Here is an 11399-nt window from a genome sequence, read left to right on the forward strand (position 1 = left end):
TTTACAATGAATTTTGGGAAAAAATCAGTTACTGTGCATCTAAATACAGTACTGCAAATGACCATGAAAAACTCTACACACACTTTATATTATTATTATTATGTTTATTTTATTTTTTGACAAAGTATTTTGTGAAGAAAAATAAAATAACCAGTTTCTTCAGACTGTTTAGTGCATAAAGCTGTCCCCTGGTTTTCCATATTTGGGTGTACTGCACCTTAATTTTATAAGGTTAACATTAAAATATTAAATCATTTTTAATCAACATAACTTTGTGCTTAACCAAAACGTAAACTGGAACAAAAGTAATTGATTCATGAAACCAAAGTCAGCTTAAATGTCATAATGACCAGCCTGCTTTAGACGGATTCATGAGGTTAGGGCACTCGTCATAACCATGGAGGTCACATATCTCCGCATTTTCAAAACAATATTTTAAAATACCCACCATCTCTATAAATAAACCACAGACTTGAGTTTAAAACAACTACATTCCCGCATGAAAAACGGTTAAAACTAAATTTCATAACACATTCATTATAGAGCCATCTAAGACTGGGGGAAGTCTCACATGTCTAGCCGATTATAACCTCGTTTCGCCGGATACATGAGTGATGATGGACACCCTGGAGGTCAGAATCTCCGCTATCGGCAAAGCACGCTTAAAATTTACACATGATATCTATAAATAAACCACAGATTTGAGTTTGTAAGAACTACATTCTCGCATGAAACACTGTTAAAATTTCATTTCGTGACATATTAAACGCAATATTTATAATATTAGCTGGGCTTTCTCATCCGCCATTACCATTTGCTTGTTGATGTGAAATGAATTCTGGGAGAAAAAAAAAATATATATATATTTATATATAATTCTCAAAACACTTCAAACGAACTTTATTCGTATTGTCAAGGTCAGATATATGTAATAATTTCGCTGGTAAAATGAATAAAAAACAATGTTACTATATTGTAATCAATATCACGTTTGCACTGGTTCGGTTCAGCACTCGAGCGACTCTGAATCGTATTGAACCGAATTGAACCGTTTGCTCGGGAATTATTTGATCACACGTGTTCACAAGCACACTCAGCAATATGCAATTAGTGTATAATTAGTGTATAAATGCGTGTGGCCAAGCAGTATAACGAAATAGTAATGAATCATATACAACAAGGAATCGGTTTTAGGCGGATTCGATTCTTTACTGTTCACTAAGGAGCCGATTCATAGAACCGAACGGACACGACTCGACATGCAGGCAACGGCTCTCCTAATTTGAAATTCACCTGTCGTCTTTCATCCAGCGAATTCATCCTCGGTAAGTGTTTTAAAGTCAAATTCTGTTAAAGGATTGTTTTGTATATATTTCTGTGTATTGTGTGTGTAATTTAAAAGAATTAACCAAGTGACATTTTGTAGGTTCTTATGTTATGTCACGCTATTCGTTAACAAACGGTATTTTAAACAAGAAATAACAGACGCCAGGCGGTCATTGTAGTGTTTGCGAGGTATAGATACAGTGAGTTTATCTTTAGTGAGTTTTTGACCATACGTTAAGTTACCTGAAAAAAAAACATAACTTTAACTTATTGTAACTGCATTAATGCATTCTCTATTTCAGCACAACACTGAGATGAAGGCGAAGTCACCATGAAAAGTTAAACCTTTACCGTTAAGGTAAGCTCTGGTCTTCACATAGTCATTATGACTAAGCTATCATTATGGTAAAATTTTTCAACTGTAAGTCAGTTATTTAAACTAAACTCATAATGAAATGAGTCTTAACTGTTTTATTAAATGGAGCTGAAAATTAAATGCAGTTGAATTATTTTAAGCTAACTTTAATATTAACAAAATACATATTAATTGTCTATTTCTCAATAATGTTAATGAGCTTGATGTATAGTGTGTCATTAATTGTACATTTAATTTTTGATGTTCAGGTGTACCTGAGGTGAGTGTACGTTCTGAGTACACAGATATAAGCCAAAGTCATTATCACTATATATATATATATATATATATATATATATATATATATATATATATATATATATATATATATATATATATATATATATATATATATATAAAATTGATGGGGTCAGGGAATGATTTGTGTACAAATGTATTTTAACCTTATACAGATTGGTATGGTTGTACCATAGATTTAGATTAATTAATGTTAAGTCTTATTTTACTCTTATTATATTTATCTGTTTTTCAGCTACAGTAATTGATGTTGAAAAACTGATGCTACCAATCACTCCTCACTTGATTATTCAAGGTAATGTTGATGTCTTCCTCATTTTGATTAGATTTTTAAATGTCAAGTTGTTCACAGATTTGTTGTGAGGAGTTTCATGTACAACCTCTTTTTCTTCTTCCAGCAGTTCCTAAGATAAAAAAAAATCTGGTGTTAAAACAGCCACGGCTATGCTATTTGCCTACCAAGTGCTGAGTAAATATTAGACAAACATTTTTTTCTATAACTGTTGTCTTTGTGTTTATTAGCAATTTTACTGGGCGTATGTGTTTGTTTTTTTTTCAAACAGCCTGGAAACTGTAAGTTTAGTTCAATATGTTATTTTATGCTATTCATTTTTGTCTTAACATGGATTGCATGTTGAAGCTATCATTTTATAGTGGGAAAATGTAAAAGAGAATCACTGAATACAATGGCATAATGATTCTGCTTGTTCAAAGAATATACTTGATTTAGTTTTCCTCAAGCGACACATCAGTTTTTATGACTATTGCTTGACACTTGAATTGAAGGGACAGTTCACCCCAAAATGAAAATAATAGCATCTTTGGGATCCTCCACTTGTTTCAAAATAGTTATATATTTAATTTGTTCCGTTGAACACAAACTCGTATTTTTTAAAGAAATATGGTTCAAATATGGATGTCAATAGTTACTGGTTACTAACATTCTTCAAAATATCTGCTTTAGTGTTTAACAGAAATTCAAACTAGTTTAAAACACGTAAATAGTGGCAAAATAGTAAACTATTCCTTTAAATATTTTATTCTGAGACTTATTTATATGTGTCTTGTCTTTTGTCATATTGTCCTTCTAGCCCAGATTGTGATGGACCTGGAATGCGACACCAGTTACTCTTAAGACAAGAACCGAATAAAGCACAGATGTGGAGGGATCTGCAGCCAAACTAACTGGAGGGAAGGAACCTTTAGGTAAAAGCACCTGCTTTATTTAGATCTGAAGTATTTTATTTGACATAGAGATTTATTGTTTTAATTCTAATTTAAAGCAAACAAGGTTGAGCACCCCTGGTCTAAAAGCTCAAAAATGCTGTTTCCGTGATAAGGTTAAATGTAGTTGAGAAATAGTTTCATTAGGATCAATGCTTAAAGTAAACATTTTCTTCTCTCTGTAGACCAAACATATTTACTATCCCTCACATTTTAATAAATTTTTTCTGTTTTTGTTTCTTACAGTGTGGGTGAACATACTACCTGGATGTCCAACAAAGGCTGCACAAGAGCTCATTTGATAGCACATATTCTGTCCTGTCTACATCTCTGATGACCTGGAAGTGCTTCGACATCAGTGAGTAATACATCTTTATATTGTCATGCATACAGGATTTCTGTAAGCTTAGCTTTAATGTTAATTTCTAATCAGCAGTGACTGTTTAAAAAAATTAAGTATTTAAATTATTCTCAACGTTTTACTGATGCTGTGCACAGTAACGTTATGATGATTTAGTTTGAGGAAATGTTACTAGAGGGTTTGTATAAATAAATAAATAAATTGTATGAAATGACTCGATAAAATGTTTATTTGTCTTGCTGACATGCCATCACTGCTGCATATTGAAATACAGTAATATAAATTGTCAGCAGAATATTACCACAAACATTTCATGAAGTAGGCTAGACTGCTCTTTAGTTCTCTACTCAACTTTAACACATTTCCTCGTGTCGCTGAGCCTCTCTGCAGATTTTGCCAAAAATGAATGCTTAGTGATTACTTTGTTTTATGCAAACCAAATATCAGTAACTCATCATTAGCATTATTTAAAAAAATCACCCACGGCTTTCATGTTCTCTAACGCAATCTTATCTGTAAGTTAGAAGTGGATTTATACGTGTTAAAAGCCTAAAAGTATTTAATTAACATTAGTCACGTTAAATTAGATTATTTTTATTTATTTAATTTTAAATATGACTATCTTAAAGTGAGAATGAACTGTGTTCACCCCTCTTAAATCCGTGGAAGCACTAGTAGTGTGATCATGGAATCAGATATTCGAGCTATACAGAGTCGGACATTAAGTTAAGATGAGACTTTTTATTATTACTATTTATTTTTTACACACCTGTGTGGACACCTGACTAGCAATCTTCAAGAACAATGCCCGCTGATCTTTATATATATAAAAACAACAGTGCAGTGTTTCGTTTCTGAATGAATTAAATGGTTTGAGGGATGATTAGTTTTTACTTCAGTGATTGATTTTGCTGGTCATTTTTGCAGGATCATCAGAAGTGCTGCTGCCCTTTTTCACTGTCCCTTTCCACATCATTTGGCCTTCATCATTTCCTGTCTTGTAGCAGTATTTTCACCTGTTTTTAAAATTGTAATAATTTTTGATGCATTAATTGTTGACTAGTTTTAATGATCAATTGTTCATTAGTGTTCTGTTGCTTTGTTATATTGAATTATTGCCACTGTTTTAGCATGGTTTACACAATAAACCTTTATTGTGAAGTTAAAGTTTCAGTTTCTTTATTTTTCTTGTATTTCTTGAACAGGTAAAATAACACTTGTGCAATTTTTGAAAATTTTTACCCATTATAAAGTAGCACTATTAAATAAAATAAAATAACATTTAATAACTGTAAAATACTATACAGTAATAATGAAAGTAACGTTAAAATACCGTAGTTCTTCATGGTAAAAATATACAATAAAATACTGTTTTCAGTTTTGCAGTATGTGTATCACTACTGTAATTAGTGTTACAGTAAAAATCAACAACAGTAAAATGATGTATTACATTTTACAGTAAATGTAATACTAATGTAATTAGTATTACAGTAATGTTACTGTTTTATGAAATACAGCAGCTACTGGATAATTGTTGCCAGTAACTTACTGTTAATTTAACAAGAAATCGTTTACAGTGTAGTTTAAACAAGCAGAAATAATATATTTTGGAGTGAACTGCTCACTGAATATCCAATTATCTGATCAAAAGTACAGTAAATTCTGTAAATATTTGAATATATTTTAAAATGCTATTTATTGCTGCTAATTAAAGTTGAATTTTAGCATCATTACTCCAGTTGGAGTCATGTGAGCTTTCAGAAATCATTTAAATATGTCGATTAGATTGGTTTATTTATTTTTATTTATTTTGCAATGCATGTTTAAAGCTTAGATGAAAAAAGTCATAAAAACTCATCATTCATTTGCTGTATTGATGATCAAGATGGTGTAATCAGCTATACCACTAAACTATTATTATTATGAAAATATTACTACACTATTATGATGGTCAAGAAAGTACTGTTGGAATTTTATAGATACTCTTTTCAGGATATTTTACTGAACAGAAAGGTCAAGATCAACATTTATTTCAAACAGAAATCATTTGTAACATAATAAATGTAATTATACTGTCACTTTTCAATATATTTTTGCTAAATGAAAAATATTAATTACTTTTAAAACAGCCTTTAAACGATAATGCGTATATGTATTGGCAGACAAAAACTCACATGAAGATATTTAATAACATTGAAGGAACTTTCATACTTTTTAAAGCCCCAAAATTTTTTAGAAGAAATCGAATTTATTAAAAGAAGTTAAAGTAGCATAAAAACATTTGTTGTCTTGACTTAATTTCACTGGGCGCTGGGTTTCACACAATTGATTTGTGCTGGAACAACATAAAATAATTAAGTAAACTTATTAGTTTTTACAATTTTAAGTTGATTGAACATAAATAATTAAGTTTTCCCCACAAAAAAATCTCAAGATTGGTGTTGTTTCAGCTCATTTTACACAAGTAGTTTAAACAAGCAGAAATAACATATTTTTGAGTGAACTGCTCACTGAATATCCAATTATCTGATCAAAAATACAGAAAATTCTGTAAATATTTGAATATATTTTAAAATGCTATTTATTACTGCTAATTAAAGTTGAATTTTAGCATCATTACTCCAGTTGGAGTCATGTGAGCTTTCAGAAATCATTTAAATATGTGGATTAGATTTGTTTATTTATTTTTATTTATTTTGCAATGCATGTTTAAAACTTAGATGAAAAAAGTCATAAAAACTCATCATTCATTTGCTGTATTGATGATCAAGATGGTGTAATCAGCTATACCACTAAACTATTATTATTATGAAAATATTACTACACTATTATGATGGTCAAGAAAGTACTGTTGGAATTTTATAGATACCCTTTTCAGGATATTTTACTGAACAGAAAGGTCAAGATCAACATTTATTTCAAACAGAATTCATTTGTAACATAATAAATGTAATTATACTGTCACTTTTCAATATATTTTTGCTAAATGAAAAATATTAATTACTTTTAAAACAGCCTTTAAACGATAATGCGTATATGTATTGGCAGACAAAAACTCACATGAAGATATTTAATAACATTGAAGGAACTTTCATACTTTTTAAAGCCCCAAAATTTTTTAGAAGAAATCGAATTTATTAAAAGAAGTTAAAGTAGCATAAAAATATTTGTTGTCTTGACTTAGTTTCACTGGGTGCTGGGTTTCACACAATTGATTTGTGCTGGAACAACATAAAATAACTAAGTTAACTTATTAGTTTTTACAATTTTAAGTTGATTGAACATAAATAATTAAGTTTTCCCCACAAAAAAATCTCAAGATTGGTGTTGTTTCAGCTCATTTTACACAAGTAGTTTAAACAAGCAGAAATAACATATTTTTGAGTGAACTGCTCACTGAATATCCAATTATCTGATCAAAAATACAGTAAATTCTGTAAATATTTGAATATATTTTAAAATGCTATTTATTGCTGCTAATTAAAGTTGAATTTTAGCATCATTACTCCAGTTGGAGTCATGCGAGCTTTCAGAAATCAATTAAATATGTGGATTAGATTTGTTTATTTATTTTTATTTATTTTGCAATGCATGTTTAAAACTTGGATGAAAAAAGTCATAAAAACTCATCATTCATTTGCTGTATTGATGATCAAGATAGTGTAATCAGCTATACCACTAAACTATTATTATTATGAAAATATTAATACACTATTATGATGGTCAAGAAAGTACTGTTGGAATTTTATAGATACTCTTTTCAGGATATTTTACTGAACAGAAAGGTCAAGATCAACATTTATTTCAAACAGAAATCATTTGTAATATTATAAATGTAATTATACTGTCACTTTTTAATATATTTTTGCTAAATAAAATATATATATTACTTTTAAAACAGCCTTTTAAACAATAATGCATATATGTATTGGCAGACAAAAACTCACATGAAGATATTTAATAACATTAGGGATGTTAATTTCAGTTAACTTTGCTCACCGACAACCACAGCTCGTTAATCGGATTCATTTATTAATTTTCTTGTCGGCTTAGTCCCTTTATTAACCCATAATTAAGTCAACTTAATAAATTTTACAAATTTAGGTAGATTGAACATAAAACTATTAACCTAAAAAAAAAATCAAGAATGGTGTTGTTTCAGCTTATTTTAAATAAGCAGTTTGAACAAGCAGCAAATATATATATATATATATATATATATATATATATATATATATATATATATATATATATATATATTTTTTTTTTTTTTTTTTTTTTTAACTGCTCACTGAATCTCCCACTGTCTGCAATTTATTAATGTTAAATAAAGCTATGAAAAACATGCTGGATAAGTTGGTGGTTCACTCCACTGTGGCGACCCCTAATAAATAAAGGAACTAAGCCTAAAAGAAAATGAATAATTAAGGCTGAATTTTAGCATCATTACTCCAGTCAGAGTCACAAGAGTGTTAAGAAATCATTTAAATATGCTGAGTTGATTTATTTATTCCATTTCATTTCTTCATCGCTTTTACAATGCTTGTGTCAAACTTGGAAAAAAAACAATTAAAACCCATTATTTATTTGCTGTATTGATGTTCAGGAAACTATGATCAGCTATTAGCTGGATGGTTTCGACCTGAATGAGTAGCTTTTCGTGGACATAGCTAAATTAAGACCGGTTTAAAATGATGCAAGACCTACAACATAATATTTGGGTAAATGTAAGACTTTTAAGGCCTAAAATTTAGTTTTAGCAATTTTAAACATTTTAAGACTTTAAAACCCCTGTGTCTTATGTTTTTCAGTGTACACACGTCGGATGTCACTGCTCTTACCGGGTGCAATAGCAAACATGTGGTGTTGTGCTGTAGGATGCCAAATTAGAATATTAGAAACCTTAAATTTTACTGTACACCACACTGCTTTTAATGCCAACCGCAGACGTCTTTGGCTGACAGCTATCAAAAGAGTTTAATGGAGTGAGGACCCAATTAAAAATGCTGGACTCTGCAGTACTCATATCAGGTAAGTTCACGCTATGCTGATTCATACGCATCACTCGTTTTTGACTGCAGCAATGATTTCAGCAAAAATTAAACTGCGGACACTGAATGCTGAGAATGAAATGTAAACGATCACAAACTTGCCGTACAGGTGCAGTCTGCTGTCAGAATGCAGTTGTTTTGTTTGTTGATGATTACCCAGGGCTTGTATAGCTTCGTCTTCTTTCCTTATCTTAGGCTAGGCAGAACCTCCGTTTTTAGCAAAACAAAGTTTTGAATCAGGTCATCATGTAAGATTATTTCTTGCACATGACCACAGAGAACAGCATTGTAGGCATCCAAAGACTTGTAGGCCTTCAACTCCTCTCTTGTAAAATCACTTGGAGTTTCAATAAGATAGTATATTTCGGGCTGGATGCTTGGCCATTTCGTCTCACCCAATATCCATTGGGAGGGTGCTACTGCAAATGGACCTGTCAGATGAACGCTGCTCGCTTTAATGTTAATTTTACCAAATAACAGAGCTTATCACTGGGTGATGAGCTATTACAATACGCTGAAAGCATTTTGTAAATAATATATATAATATGCAATCAAAATAGCTTATCTCTAAGACAACAACAAACTCTGTACTGCATCGGATGTCATTCCCTCGCAGTAAATGCTAGCGCTCCTGTTTTTTTCTGCAACCTTGCTGCGCTCGCATATCCTGAATGTTTACAAAATGGTAATTTGTCTATTGTGCGACACAAAAACCTGCCTTGTGAAGCCAAATTGTATATTTCATACAGTATTATTTTCTTGTTTTTAACACTGACAGAACTATTTGAAAAGATGTACACGATAAAAAAAATGCTGGGATTCACACAATTGGTTTGTGTTAGGACAACATAAAAGAATTAAGTAACTTATTAGTTTTTACATTTTTAAGTTGATTGAACATAAAATAGTTAAGTTGTCCCCCCGAAAAAAATCAAGAATTGTGTTGATTCAGCTCATATTAAATAAGCAGTTTGAACAAGCAGCAAACATCACTCTCTGAGTGCATAATTCAAGGAGATGAGTTATAGTATGTACTTCGAACACTGACATCAATTACAGAGCAACAACAATTAACAGTTCGACAACATATCATTGATATTTAATTGACACGAGCGCCAGATGCCTCTCAGCAGAAAACATCGATCGCTGAGAAACAGAGAGCATAACGAAGCTCCACATCATGCCAAATCACGTCTTCTGCTGATTCACAGAGATGCTGCGTCTGGATGTTGGATGTCATGTTGGAAATCAATAATAAAGATCAGCTCCGCATGCATTCGCAGGACGAAGAGGAAATAAAGATGAATTTTGAAAGACTATCTAGTACACAATATGATTCATGCACTTATATCCATACAAACTGTAAGCTTTGTATTCATACAATTCTTATACAAAAGCTATGCTCTAGATGGAAGCTTAATAGAGGATGATGGGAGGTAAATTAAACTGTAAAAAGATATATCTCACCCAAAAATAAAAGTTCAGTCACCATTTACACAGTACATCACCGTTCATTTGGCTAACTGGTATATGTTTTCCCAATGTTTACCAGTTTCTTCAAAATCTCTCCATTTGTGTTCAGCAGAAGCTGGTGAAGGTTTGAAACCACTTGAGTGTGAGTAAATAATGAGTACATTTTTATTTTCTATTCTATAGGTAATGTAATGTATTTTTTATTTAATGCCATGTCAGCAACCAAGGCTGTTTTCATGGCAGGAATCTTTCAACAATAAATATACAATTTAAAAAAATCAACAAACAAAATAAAACATAAATTAAATAAGATTTTTGTGTTAATACGTGATAAAAAATCTAAAATCTTTTCTGGTTTCACTTTGTTAAAAATGTCCTTAAAAGAGTTCATTTCATAAAAAAAGGCTTCTGAAATCAGTAAAAGCAGGACAGTCCAGTAAAATGTGTTTTATAGTAAGAGGAGTTTTGCAGCACAAACACTGAGTAGGGTTTTCACCTTGGAGCAAAAAACCATGTGTTATTCTTGTATGCCCAATACGACATCTGGTAAAAACTACTTGATCAAATCGATTGTTAAAAAGTCTTAAAATCCTGTGTGAAATTTCAGGTTGGATTTCATGTAATTTATTGTTTTCTAATGCATCCCATTCCTTTTGCCACTTGTTTAAAATGTAAGCGTTAATAAAAGGTTTCATCTCTGACGGAGGGATTTGGCATTTGTTCACTACTTGCTTCAAAGCAACTTTAGCAGCTGCATCAGCTCGCTCATTGCCTGAAAGTCCGACATGTCCTGGAACCCAGCAAAAAATGATGTGATAAAACTGAATTTGTAGTTGGTGAACTTTAGCTAAAATATTATTAATCAAAGGATGATCATTCTTTGAAGATTCCATAACTTGGAGGCATGATTTAGAGTCTGTAATAAATTTCTTTTGTTGGGCACTTTCTATATTGACCTTATTCTCCGCAGATGAGCGGGCGCTGCCATTTGAATCTTCTTGGCTTGAGACTTCCGGTCTCATTCACTTCCATTCATTTTTAGACATTAAAAACTGCTTGTTTCGCTGTTTGATGTTGCAAACTGATATTTTCTTGTTATATTATTCTACTTGGTCTGTATAGTCATGCAAACATTTGTTTGTAGAGCAAGTAGTTTGACCGTTTTTTGCCGTTTATTATTCCTAGTCATTTCTCCCATAGGCGACTGAAACAGAAGTTCTAAGACAATCACGAAAACAGGCGCACTTCCGCATTTTAGAATAAGGTCAATACTCCAATGCTAAAAGTAAAG

The 11399-nt window shown here is 31.3% G+C and overlaps 2 long non-coding RNA genes across 6 annotated transcripts in view; one reads left to right on the top strand and one right to left on the bottom strand.

Moving 5' to 3' along the window:
- The window catches only part of LOC137496074 (uncharacterized), a 4926-nt gene extending 175 nt beyond the window's left edge, over window positions 1-4751 (top strand). Inside the window, exons 1-7 of one of the 5 annotated variants that reach the window (XR_015495230.1) lie at window positions 407-1325; window positions 1629-1684; window positions 2235-2294; window positions 2398-2790; window positions 2987-3205; window positions 3470-3581; window positions 4512-4751. This is a non-coding gene — a long non-coding RNA (uncharacterized LOC137496074). Of the gene's footprint in view, window positions 1326-1628; window positions 1685-2234; window positions 2295-2397; window positions 2791-2986; window positions 3206-3469; window positions 3582-4511 lie in introns of all 5 variants that reach the window. The other 4 variants (XR_015495232.1, XR_015944700.1, XR_015495231.1 and 1 more) reach the window with 4 other exon arrangements.
- LOC147835899 (uncharacterized) overlaps window positions 1-11399 on the bottom strand; it is a 34249-nt gene that overhangs the window by 21446 nt on the left and 1404 nt on the right. The window lies entirely within an intron of this gene.

The sequence above is a fragment of the Danio rerio genome, chromosome 7 (genome assembly GCF_052040795.2).
Source record: "Danio rerio strain M-AB ecotype USA chromosome 7, GRCz13ab, whole genome shotgun sequence".
Classification (NCBI taxonomy): domain Eukaryota; kingdom Metazoa; phylum Chordata; class Actinopteri; order Cypriniformes; family Danionidae; genus Danio; species Danio rerio.